This window comes from Antennarius striatus, chromosome 1 (genome assembly GCF_040054535.1).
Source record: "Antennarius striatus isolate MH-2024 chromosome 1, ASM4005453v1, whole genome shotgun sequence".
NCBI lineage: Eukaryota > Metazoa > Chordata > Actinopteri > Lophiiformes > Antennariidae > Antennarius > Antennarius striatus.
In genome coordinates this window covers 8,743,120-8,756,558 of record NC_090776.1, presented here as the reverse complement: position 1 = coordinate 8,756,558, position 13,439 = coordinate 8,743,120, and the positions used below count along the sequence as shown (strand labels likewise).

Sequence of the window (13,439 nt, the reverse complement as noted above, 5' to 3'; positions counted from 1 at the left end):
AAACATTTGAATATATATTTTTTTTAAATTCTTCTTTTTTAAAAAAAATGATAAACTCAATTAATCCCCAAAGGGAAATTAGTGGCACACTCTAGTGTTAGTAATTCACACGTGTATATATAAGTGTGGATTGCTGTCAGGCTTAAAGTTGAAATTCCACTTTATTTTTAAAAGGTATTTGGGATTGTTCATAATTACCTCCATTTTGATTAAGACCCCAGTTTTCTGCATAGCTCAGACACGTGAGGAATATGGGAAATCGTTGTTGCATGTGCTACAGTCAGCAATTAGTAAAAATTCCTGAAGCTCCCCTTATGTAGCTGCAAGTCTCTTGGAAGTCTTCACTTCATTATGACCATCTTCACTGTCTTCCACAATATATCTAACGCCTTGAAAATCTTTTGTACCATTTTCTGGACTGATACCTCTGAAGATTTGCAGGGTCTCTGAGGACCTTAGCTTCTGATGTAAGATGCAAAGAGAAAGTTTACTCGGACAGCTGAAATTTATATGGGTTTAACCAGAGGCACTTTGAATAATGGCCAGTATGTACCAACTCATACCAGTTTGAATGTGCTAATTCTTAATACAGATACATTACTGTGCTGTATAAAGGGGTGTGCATACCAATGTAACCACATTATATTAGTTTTCTTCCTACCCTGAAAGATTTCATTACAGTGCATTAAATTACAACAAAGCTGGATAACTGTTCTTAAATTACTTGTCTTGTTCTCATTTGTTTACTTCACAAAAACCTGGCATTTTAACAGAAGTGGGTAGACTTTTTATATCCACCATAGCTGACCAAAGCAATAGAGCTAAGTTTCATAAAATTAACCCACCCTAAAGAAAATTATATCGGACATATAAATTAAAATTCTTCAGGCTCAACTAGAAGTGCTAACACTGAAATGACCCATAAAATAGCACACATTTACTTACGCATGCTGTTTACTGTAAAAAGGTGATACATTAAAGCTTCTATTGTAAGCTGGTCACAACTGAGGAAATTAGCTGCCCCATTTCTCATTCCGCTAGTTGGTTATTACTCGTGGAGAATACTGTATTTTAAATAAATTATGAGCAATACAAAAGACAAAGGGAAGTCACCAAGCATTCTGTGCACAGCCTGCTCGTTTGAAGAGAATGTACTTCTTGTATCTTCACCTAAAGGTTAGAACAGGGTAAAGATGGGTTGATATATGTGTTAAATATAATGATAATGAAGACTAACTAGGTAAAACAAGATAATGTGGTATTTTTTGTTCTTTCTGTTAAAGCAGTAAAGCACTAAAACAAGACATTACCATGATTCTGGGATTCTAGCTTGTTCACAATTGCTTTCTTTGGCATAGGCAATTACTGTATGTAAAAAATGCCAGCTATTGGATTAATTGGCAGATTAACCGGTCTTTTGCATATAGAGAGGGTGCTTAAATTCCAGATTAACATCAATGTTATAGTGGATAATTCTGTTAAAATGGATCATTTAATTATGAGGGATCAATCAGTCTCTTGTGCCAGTATGTACTGCAGTGCCATGATTAATCTACATCAGTAGAGGCACACAACGCCATAAGCATTTGGTTTCAAGTGAATTTAAAATAATAGTGATTGTTAGGTGATAGATTTGAAGCACACTGATTACCCAATGGACTTTTTTGTAAAAAAAAAACAAAAAAAACCAACCTTCATTACGGAGGTACAGTAATATTTTTGTAGATATTGATTTGTTTGTCATTATGTTACCAGAATTACAGAGTTATGAACAAACAATGAAGATAATGATAAAATGTTTTGGAGTGAAAGGAGCACATTTTTAACGGATTCCCATTGCAGGAAAAGCGGTAGTAGCAAGATGTTTGCTTGCAATATTTGGAACTTTTTGGAAATTGCCATTCATTGATGTGAAGAGAATTTGTGTCCAAAGACCTAGATGTACGCAGTGCTTGAAAATGTTGTGTTGCGCTGATTTAGTCGACAATAACAATCATAATTCGTTCAAGGGAGCCATCATACATGAAAATCACTTAGGTTAATATGCCTAAATATGTAAAAATAAATAAATAAACTTAAGTAAGAAAACAAATATGTGATCCACAATTTTAAGTATGAACGTATATGTGAATTCTCTCTGAAATCTGGTAGTTTTTGAGGAGATGTGGATAGATAAACAGGAACGTAAAATGACACAATGGAATTTAACATCTTGTACATATGAAATTCCCAGCTGGATCCAAGTAATATTCTAGATCTGGTAAGACAGAATGTTCAGATTCAGATGTTCAGATAATGCTAAAGACTGGAACTATGATGAAATTGTTGTGAACATGTGCTGATTCCTTCAGTGTAAAATGTGATAAAACTTGAATGTAGTACCTGGAGAATAGAAGACAATAGAAGTACTGGCTTTCTTGAACTTTCTTGTACTATGAAGGTCAAACTGTCAAGGGACTTTTGCTTTTCAGTGCAAAGACCTAATGAATGCCATTGGCATTCTCTGAGTGTCATTAAGATTAAATCTACTTTATTGTCCACACGTGGGGAAATTATCTTTACACTCTTCACTCTTTTTGCATGTGGTTACAGTCTTTTTTTGTTAGTCATGCATACACACAGTTTTTTGAATACAAACCCCTGAACACAACACACTGGGGGCCTGTAGGCATGCTATTAGTAACACATCACAAACAGTAGGGGGAGGCAGAGTGTCGGGTCGCGCACAGGGGGTCGCGCCCCAAACGAGCAGCTTGTGATCACTCCGTTCCTGCAGTCTGCTCCAGTTTCCACTGTCCCACCTCCCAGCCTGACCACACCTCCCGCTGATCACCCACACCTACAGCCCATCTGCAATCAGTCTGGTATTTAAACCCATGTCTCACACTCAGTCTCTGCCAGATTGTAATTGACCCATGTCCTACTCTCCAGCGTCCTACTCTGGATTGCTTGCCCGATCACGACCTGTTTCGTCCCTGGACTCTGCCTCTCGTCTGCCTCCCAGCCAACCTACCTGCCCTTCATCCATGGATTCTGCCTCGTCTCTCTGTTCCGGTAAACCTGACCCTCGCCTGTCCAACTACTCTGCCTCCTGTTCCAGCCCCGGGAAATTGACTAGCCTTCTGTCCTTTGACCTCGTCTCCTGCCTGCTCCCTTTCTCTGGAGTGATCCATTGTGTCTCCAGCATGCTCTGCTAGCCTAGTAGTTGCCTGCCTGCCTGCCGCCTGGGAGACCCAGGTTTGATTCCCAGTCTGCCCGGCCTGAAAATAAACACTGTTGATCTTAACTCCTGTCTTGTCTCTTTGTGCTGCACTTGGGTCCTGTTCACACCCCGTGACACTGAGAGCAGTTTATTTCCATAAAATGTCATAAAAAGTCTGAAAAACAATTTGCAACAGTCCAAAACAAGACTGGATGGGTAGCAGGTAATTATTTCAAATCTCAGTATGAAATGGATATTCTCAGGAGGCTCAATCATTCTTCAGCAAGCACCAGGCCACCACTTGGTGAAACAAATGACTGCATAATTTATACTATATTACTACTTGTGCTTGGGAAACCATTTGCTGTTGCTGGTTCCTGAACAATATCAATTTTCTTTTTTTATTTACATTTTATACAACAATGTTTTATTAACAATTTAATTCAATTTTGTTATTGAATTGCAAGATAAACTGTATTGCTGTATCGTAGCAATGGACATTTAATGTTCTCTGTGGTTAACTTCATCATTTAATCAATTTTACTATCTACACAGCAACACTTGGAAAGATAGTAAAACAGATTATGGATTATCATTGTGATTGTTGGTTCTATTTAAATCCTATTTCCATGTATCAGAACCATATATTTATAAATCAAAGTAATGATTTATTTTGATATTTATTAAGAGGTGTTTTCTAACTACTAAGCCATTAAAAAGAGGTATGTGAGTTATAAAAGATTTGGTCACTTAACAAGCATTGCATCACCTGTGCTAACAAACAATTGACATGGTAAACAACATAAGCTATCAACCTTTTGCTCCACAGTGGTCTGCTGGATGTAACACTCAAAAACACTGCTCTACCCCATGGGAACTGAGGGATAATTTCTACAAGAATGTGTTTATCTGCATTTAAGGGCTTTAACTATTAATTATGCATGATGTTCTGAGTGAGCTCATTAACATATAATGATGTGAGGAATTCACAATGCTTACTTTCAAGGGTGCGAAAACAGGATCGAGTAACACTGCAATTACCAAAGGCTCCACCATGTTTGAAAAAAACAAATGAAATCAGTTCTAAAGTAACAGCTGACAGACCATTTTTTTTGATAAATAGATTTATAGTGTATTATAGTCCAAAGCATATAGTTTGAGTTACTAAATCTTGACAAGCTATGCTAACTTAACTTTCCTTTAACTAACAAATATTTTACACTTATTGCAAAGAGACATGATCATTCTTAACTCAAATGAGATCTGGCAATATTCAATCCATACATGATCCACACCTACAACAATGGTTTAAAGCAATTACGATGCATCTGTCACAGAATAGTGATCATATTCAATTCCATGACAGTTTCAAAATGGACTGTAAATATATAACCAGGTGTTAAAAAAAGTAGAAACCAGGTGCTTGGAAAGTAGAAATCTCTGCTACCGTAAAAAAGGTCACTCTTTCCTCATATGCATCAGATCTTTCAGTGTTTTGCAGATGTGCATGGGGAGAGCAAAAGTGGTCTGAAAGCTCAATCCCCTCCTGGGCAGTGTTATACGTACAATCATACCTCTCAAGAAAATAGAGATACAAGCAGGCGGGCAGGCAGCAAACAAACTCTCTTGGGACCTGTGCTGTTGCAGCTTTGGTAGAATGGTAGTGGATCAGAAAAAGGAATGAAGCAGAAAGAGATTTTTCCTTTCTTTAGAGGGGGGATATTTAACTCGAATTGAAGGTTGAGGTTGTGTATTGTGCCTTGTTTATGATAATTGTATTGTTGCATCCTGTGTAAAGCCAAACTGATACAAAGTTCCTCTATCCATCCATCTTCCAGCGTTTATCCGGAATTGGGTCGCGGGGGCAGCAGCTTCAACAGGGAGCCCCAAACTTCCCTTTCCTCGGCCACATCCATCAGCTCTGACTGGGGGATCCCAAGGCGTTCCCAGGCCAGTGTTGAGATATAATCCCTCTACCTGGTCCTGGGTCCGCCCCGAGGTCTCTTCCCAGCTGGACGTGCCAGAAACACCTCCCTAGGGAGGCGCCCCGGAGGCATCCGCACCAGATGCCCAAACCACCTCAACTGACTCCTTTCCACGCGAAGGAGGAGCGGCTCTACTCTGAGCCCCTCGCAAACAGAAGTGTCTCTCACCTTATCTCTAAGGGAGACACCAGCTATCCGTCTGAGAAAGCCTATTTCAGCCGCTTGTATCCGCGATCTCGTTCTTTCGGTCATAACCCATCACTCATGACCATAGGTGAGGGTAGGAATGAAGATTAAACGGTAGATGGAGAGCTTTGCCTCTTGGTTTAGCTCTCTCTTTGTGACAACAGTGCGGTAAAGCGACTTCAATACCGCTCCTGCTGCCCCAATTGTCCCTCCAATCTCAAGCTCCATTGTTCCCTCACTCATGAACAGGACCCCAAGATACTCCTTCACTTGTGGAAGGACCTCATCCCCCACTCGGAGAAGGCAGTCCATTGGTTTCCTGCTGAGGACCATGGCCTCAGATTTGGAGGTGCTAATCCTCATCCCTGCCGCTTCACATTCGGCTGTAAACAGGACCAGTGAGTGCTGCAGGTCACAGGCCGATGATGCAAACAAGACCACATAATCTGCAAAAAGCAGCAATGCAATCCTCAGGCCACCAAACTGTAACCCCTCCTCACCGTGACTACGCCTGATATCCTGTCCATGAAAATCATGAACAGAATTGGTGATAAAGTGCAGCCCTGGCGAAGGCCAACAGCTACTCAGAACAAGTCCAACTTAATGTCGAGAACCCAAACGCAGCTCTCACTTTGGGCGTACAGGCATGGGATGGCCCTGAGGAGAAGCCCCCTCACCCCATACTCCCGCAGTACCTCCCACAGTATATCCCTGGGGACCCGATCGTATGCCTTCTCCAAGTCCATAAAACACATGTAGACTGGATGGGCATACTCCCAAGCCCCCTATAGGATCCCTGCAAGAGTAAAAAGCTGGTCCGCTGTTCCACGACCAGGACGGAACCCACATTGTTCCTCCTCAATCTGAGGTTCGACAATCGGCCGGACCCTCCTTTCCAGCACTTTGGAGTAAACTTTACCAGGGAGGCTGAGGAGTGTGATGCCCCTGTAGTTGGCACACACCCTCTGGTCCCCCTTTTTAAAAAGAGGAACCACCACCCCAGTCTGCCAGTCTTTCGGCACTGTCCCAGACTTCCACGCAATGTTAAAGAGGCGTGTCATCCATGACAGCCCCTCAACACCCAGAGCCCACAGCATTTCCGGGCGAATCTCATCAACACCCCAGGGCTTTGCAACCGTGAAGTTGTTTAACTACCTCGGCGACTTTTCCCCGAGAGATTGACTCAAGACGTTGAGACCACAGCTGTCAGCTGCAGCTTCAACAATGGAAGCTTTGAACATCGACCATTCAGGTTCAATGCCCCCAACCTCCACAGGGATGCACGAGAAGCTCCTTCAGAGGTGGGAGTTGAAGGCCTCGTGGACCGAGTCCTCCTCCAGACATTCCCAGTTCACCCGCACTACTCGTTTGGGCTTACCAAATCTATCCAAAGGTTTCCTCCGCCAACGGACCCAACTCACCACCAGGTGGTGATCAGTTGACAGCTCTACCCCTCTCTTCACCCGAGTGTCCAAAACACACGGTTGAAGGTCAGATGATACAATCACAAGATCAATCACTGACCTCCAACCCAGGGTGCTCTGGTACCAGGTACACTTGTGAGCATCCTTGTGTTCGAACATGGTGTTAGTTATGAACAATCCGTGACTACCACAGAAGTCCAACAACATATCACCGCTCGGGTTTAGATCAGGGAGGCCATTCCTCCCAATCACGCCCCTCCATGTGTCTACATCATTGCTGACGTGTGCATTGAAGTCCCCAAGAAGAAAAATGTAGTCCCCTACAGGGATCCCATCAAGGATCCCATTTAGGGACCTCAAGAAGGCCGAATACTCTGAACTGATATTTGGTGCGTATGCACAAATAAAAGTCAGTTTTCCCTCCCACAGCCTTAAGGCATAGGGAAGCAACCCTCTCATCCACCGGGGTAAACTCCAACACAGCAGCGCTCAGCCGGGGGCTTGTGAGTATCCCCACACCCGCCCTGTGCCTTTGGCACAGGGCGGCTGATGGGCCCTCCGTCCAGGCCTGGCTCCAGACTTGGGCCCCGGGCTTCCTGTGGGCAAGGCCACATTTTTCCCTTTTCTGTTTTTCATGGGATCTTCGGGAACCATCCTTTGTCTGGCCCTTCACCTTAGACCTTTTTGCCTTGGGTGACCCTATCAGGAGTACAAGACTCCCGACAACATAACCCCCGGGATCCTTAGGGCACACAAACCTCTCCACCACGATAAGGTGATGGTTCCTTGGAGAGGACTGATACAAAGTTAACGCTTACAATTGCATTTATGTCTGTACAAAATCCACCAATGATATATTTAAGATTAATTGACAAGGATTTCAGCAGAGCTCCCACTGCTGTGTGTGAAACAGATCTGTTTACTGTAACTGAAAAATGAAACATGCAGCAATAAATTAGATTTTTTGGATCTGAGTAAGCGCTTGATGATACATGGCACATTGCATACCCAGCTCAGATGCGGTGAAAGCTACATTATTTTAGCATACAAACTACTTAGATGTATAGTGCCTTTTCAAATTAATTTTATTGCACCTGTATGGAGTAAATTGATGATTTATTTTTCCATTTTAAATCTGAACAATTTCTCTCCTTAAACAGAATGCAAAGAAATTAAGTCCTATGGGTGCACAAGCCACTGTTGACTGTAGGAGGGTCCCACACCCGGATAAATGCAGCAGATTATGGCAGGAAAGACATTCGGCGTAAAACTTCGCCAAACAAATATAAGCAAATATTTAAAGAATTCCATAAAGGATTGGTTGTGGCCTGGGTTAACAACATCTGCCACCGTCACTGTTAACCTACAGGCGGTAGATGTAAATTCAGCTACTGAGAGCCGTGGTAGACAGCGGATTCTCAGACAGAAAAAGAAGAGGTACAAAAATCTCCAAGGGCTGCAGATGGTGACTTTGAACATGGGAACTTCTTCTTCTCCTTTCGGCTTTTCCCTTCAGGGGTCGCCACAGCGAATCAGTTTCCTCCATCTAACCCTGTCCCCATAAACATCCTCTTCGGTCTTTCTCTAGGCCTCCTGCCTGGCAGTTCAAAACTCAGCATCCTTCTACCAATATATTCCATTGTCTCTCCTCCGGACATGTCCAAACCATCTCAGTCTGGCCTCTCTGACTTTATCTCCAAAACCTCTAACATGTGCTGTCCCTCTGACATACTCATTCCTGATCCTATCCATCCTGGTCACTCCCAAATCGAACTTCAGCATCTTCATCTCTACTACCTCAAGTTCTGTCTCCTGTTTTTTATTCAATGAAACTGTCTCTAGACCAAACAACATCGCTGGTCTCACCAGTTTTGTACACCTTCCTTTCATTTTAGCTGAAACTCTTCTATCACACCTGACTCCACACGTTCCATCCTGCCTGCACACACTTCACCTCTTTTCCACACTCTCCATTGCTCTGTGCTGTTGACCCTAAGTACTTAAAATCCTCCACCTTCTTGATATCTCCTCCCTGTAACCTCACTCTTCCACTTGTGTCCCTCCATCTCTCGAGCTTCTCCTCCACCTGTTCCCTGCTCTCACTACAGATCACAATGTCATCTGCAAACATCATAGTCCATGGAGACCCCTGTCTAACCTCGTCTGTCAGTCTGTCCACCACCATAGTGAACAAGAAAGATAAAGATGTAAGAGGCAGCACAGTGGTGCAGTGGTTAGCACTGCTGCCTCACAGCAAGAAGGTCATGGGTTCAAACCCAAGAATTCCAACATGGCCTTTCTGTTTGCATGTTATCTCTGTCTTATGTCTCAATGGGTTTTCTCTGGGTTCTCCAGTTTCCCCCATTACAAGGAAAAACATGCTTCTAAGGAATATTGGTCTACAAAAACACAATGCAGCGCCCTCTGGCCTTCTCTCTACTTCTCTATCAACATCTTCAAAGCAAATATAATATTTTCCACACTACGAGGTGCACCTAAAAGCCTTTAATTTTCTCAAAAACCGACAGTGCACCTTATAATCCAGTGGGCCTTATTTGTGAAAAAAGTTTTGAAATAGGTCATTCATTGAGGGTGCACTTTATAATCAGATGCACCTTCTAATCCGGTGCACTTTTTATATGACAAAGGTTTAAAATAGGCCATTCATTGAAGGTGCGCTTTATAGTCCAGTGCGACTTATAGTGCGGAAAATACTGTACTGCATCTGTCGTAGTCTTTTTGGCATGATACCATACTGCTGCTCACAAATGCTCACTTCTGTCCTTAGTCTAGCTTCAACTACAAACCATCATCCTATGCTGTTTGGCTACACTCTCGCCTACCACTACTTTGCAGTCACTGATCTCCTTCAGATTAAACTGTCTACACATGATGTACATTACCTGTGTGCTCCTACCTCCACTCTTATAGGTCACCCTATGGTCCTGCCTCTTCTGGAAGATTCACTGTAGCCGTTTCCGTTCTTTTTGCAAAGTCAACCACCGTCTGTCCTTCTGCATTCCTGTTCCTGGATGCCAAACCTGCCCATCACCTCCTCATGACCTGTTTCCTGCCTCAACATGTCCATTGAAGTCTGCACCGATAACAACTCTCTCACTTCTAGGTATGCTCTGCATCACTTAATCAAAGTCCAACCAGAATTTCTGCTTCTCCTCCAGCTTGCATCCTATCTGTGGAGCATATCCACTAAAAATATTGAACATCACACCTTTGATTCGTAGCTTCAGACTCATCACTCTCTCTGACACTGTTTTTACCTCCAGGACATTCCTAACAAACTCAAGATTGCTAACAATCTTCAAGATTACTCCTACTCCATTTCTCTTCCTATCTACACCATGATAGAACAACTTGAACCCTGCTCCTAATCTTCTAACCTGGCTACCTTCCCACCTGGTCTCCTGGACACAGTACGTCTTCCTCCCTCCTCTTCCTCCTTCCTCCTCTGCATCATGTCAACCAACTCTGTACCTTTTCCTGTCATAGTTCCAACATTCAATGACCCTACTCTCAGTCCTATACTCTTGGTGTTCCTCTTCTCTCTCTTCCTATGAACACACTTTCCTCCTCTCCTCCTCGACCACCAGTAGTCCAATTTCCACCGGCACCCTGTAGGTGAACAGCACCGATGGCGGTCGTTGTTAACCCAGGCCTCAAACCGATCCAGTATGGAAATCATATATTTGGTTTGATTTGGCAAAAGTTTTACATCAAATGACCGTCTGTATTTATCCGGGCTTGCGACCGGTACAATAAGACACTGGGTTGTGCCCTCTTGCGGCTACATTATGGGGACTATGATTGAAAAAACTAGTGTGTTGATTGACATGATGATCATGAGGAAAATAGATTTACTGAGTGTGCAGGAGAGCAGGTCGAAGTCTAGAAGCAAATGAGCAGGATTCAAATTAATTTACTATGGTGTTGATGGCAAGAGAAATGGAGTAGGGGTCATTTTAAAAGAACAGTTAGCTAAGAGTGTCTTTGAAGTTAAAAGTGTCAAATCGAGTGATGAGAGTAAAACTTGAAATTGAGGGTGTTATGTATAATATTGTTAGTGATTATGGCCCACAGAAAAGATATGAACTGGAGGACAAAGAAAAACTCTGGATGAAAAAGAAGTTAGTGAGATACAGAGAGACTTGTGGTTGGTGCAAATTTTAATGCACATGTTGGGCAAGGAAATACTGAAGAGATGATAAAGAAGTGATGGTTAAGTTTAGCATCCAGGAAAGGCGCATTACATTTGTGCAGACGATGTTATCTGAATGAGATCAGTGCCTGTAAGGTAGTAGTAGGGGAGAGTGTAGCTAGACAGCAAGAATATTGGTGCGTAAGATAAAACTGGTGGTAGGGAAGAATATTAAGAAGACAAAGAGAACCATGTGGTGGAAACTGAGAAAAAAAATTGCCATTTGACTTTAAGACAAGGGGTGAGATAACCTGTTGGTGGACAGGAGAAAATTGGACCATTACAGTCAAGGTGATCAGAGAAACAGACAGGAGAGTACTTGCAAAGAAGATGAGGGACACTGAAAGGACTGAGGAGGGGAAGCAAGTACACATTGAAATGCAACGTAGAGCAAAAGTGGACGTTTTAGAGGCCAAAGAAGAGGCATATGATGTTGGAGACGTCGGAAGGAGAAAAAGATCTCTACAGGTTGGCCATCCCAAAGAGGGATCGAGATGAGAAAATGTGTGCAGCAGGTTAGGGGGATTAAATATAGAGATAGAAATGTGCTAACTGGTGACATCAGTGTACTAGGTAGATGTAAGGAATACTCTGAGGAGTTGATGAATGAGGAAAATGAGAGAAAGTAAAGTACAATATGCAAGTGTGATGGACCAGGAAGTACCAGTGATTAGCAAGAGTGAAGTTAGAACTAAAGAGGATGAAGAACGGGAAGGCAGTTGGTCTGAAGGTATAGAAGCATCTAAAAGAGGTGGCTGTGGAGTTTTTGACCAGGTTGTTTCACAGGATTTTAGCGGGTGAGAAGATGCCCAAGGAAAGGAAGAACAGTGTTTGAGTGCTCATTATGAAGAACACAGGTAATATGCAGAGTTGATGGAACTATGGAGCGATAAAGTTGATGAGTCACACAAAACAAGTTGTGGAAACAAGTAGTAGAGGCTAGAGAATAGAAGTGAGTATTTCCGAGCAACAATTTGGTTTCATGCCAAGGGAAAGTACCATAAATGCATTATTTGCTTTAAGGATGTTGATGGAGAAGTAGAGAGAAGGTCAGAAGGAGGTACATTGTGTCTTTGTAGATCTAGAGAAAGTCTATGACAGGGTACCCAAAAAAGGAACTGTGGTCCTGCTTGAGGAGGTCAGGAGTGGCGGAGAAGTTTGTTAGAATAATGTAGAACATGTATGAGGGCAGCAGAGCAGCGGTGAGGTGTGCTGCAGGTGTGACAGAGGAGTTCAAGGTAGAGGTGGGACTGATCAGGTATCAGCCCTGAGCCCCTTCCTGTTTGCAGTGGTGATGGATAGGCTGACAAATGAAGTTAGACTGGAATGATGTTTGCAGACAACATTGTGATCTGCACTGAAAGGAGGGAACAGGTGGAGGAACATTTAGAAAGATGGCAGTATGCATTGGAGAGGAGAGAAAGGAAAATTAGAAGAAGAAGAAGTATACTTTATTTATCCGCAAGGGAAATTACATACAGGTAGTCGCCGACTTACGACCTGTGCAACTTACGACCGATCGACTTTACGACCACAATGTCCGGGTAGGGCGGGGCATTCCCTCCAGCCACAGTACTCACGCTCTGAGGCTCCCGCGCTCTCTTCAGTCCCCACGGCACACACACGCTGTTCAGTCACACTGAGATCAGCAGCCCAGCCCACTACTGATGGGCTGGGCTGCTTAGGAGGCTGTGACGGAGAAATGTATGAATGGCGTATGGAAAAACTGTCAAGCGTTACGTGAACTCTTCTGCTGGATTTGAAAGTGACGAAGAACTTGATCAGATTCGAGAGAAAATAGTGAAACTGGCAAAAAACCTCTCCTTGGAGAACTTACGAATGATCGCGCTGTATGAAGAACTGATCGCGCTCGAAGAAGAAAGAGTGGGAGAAGAGAGAAGAGAAGCAGAGAAAGAAGAGGAGGAAACAGAAAAAATGTTCACCACCAAAGGCTTGTCAGAAGGCTTTTCCCTGTTAAATAAACTCTGTGCACACTTTGAAGAAATGGACATAGAACATAGAAAGATTTGCAAGGATTGAACGGATGGCAAATGACGCTTTCCGTCCATATTGTGAAATTTATGAGGAGAAAAAGAAACGAACAATTCAGACAAAGCTCACAATGATTATGAAAAGATCGTCTCCCGCTCCCACCAACCCACACGCTGCCCCAGCTGATGATCCGGACGACCCCCAGCCAAAAACCAGCGCTGCTGGATTTAATTTTTACGTAAGAGTCGATTTACGACCAAGTCGAGTTACGACCGATCTGTCGGTCCCAATCGCGGTCGTAAGTCGGCGACTACCTGTAGTCACTCGGGTTAGTGTAGGACACAGGCCCCCTGAACACAGCACACAAGGGGGCCTGTAAGCATGCAGTTAGTACATGTACACATCAAACTACACACATTAAGGAGGCAGGGTGACGG

General features: G+C 43.2%; 1 protein-coding gene across 2 annotated transcripts in view; it reads right to left on the bottom strand.

Moving 5' to 3' along the window:
- The window catches only part of cep89 (centrosomal protein 89), a 77,959-nt gene that overhangs the window by 8,305 nt on the left and 56,215 nt on the right, over positions 1 to 13,439 (bottom strand). The window lies entirely within an intron of this gene.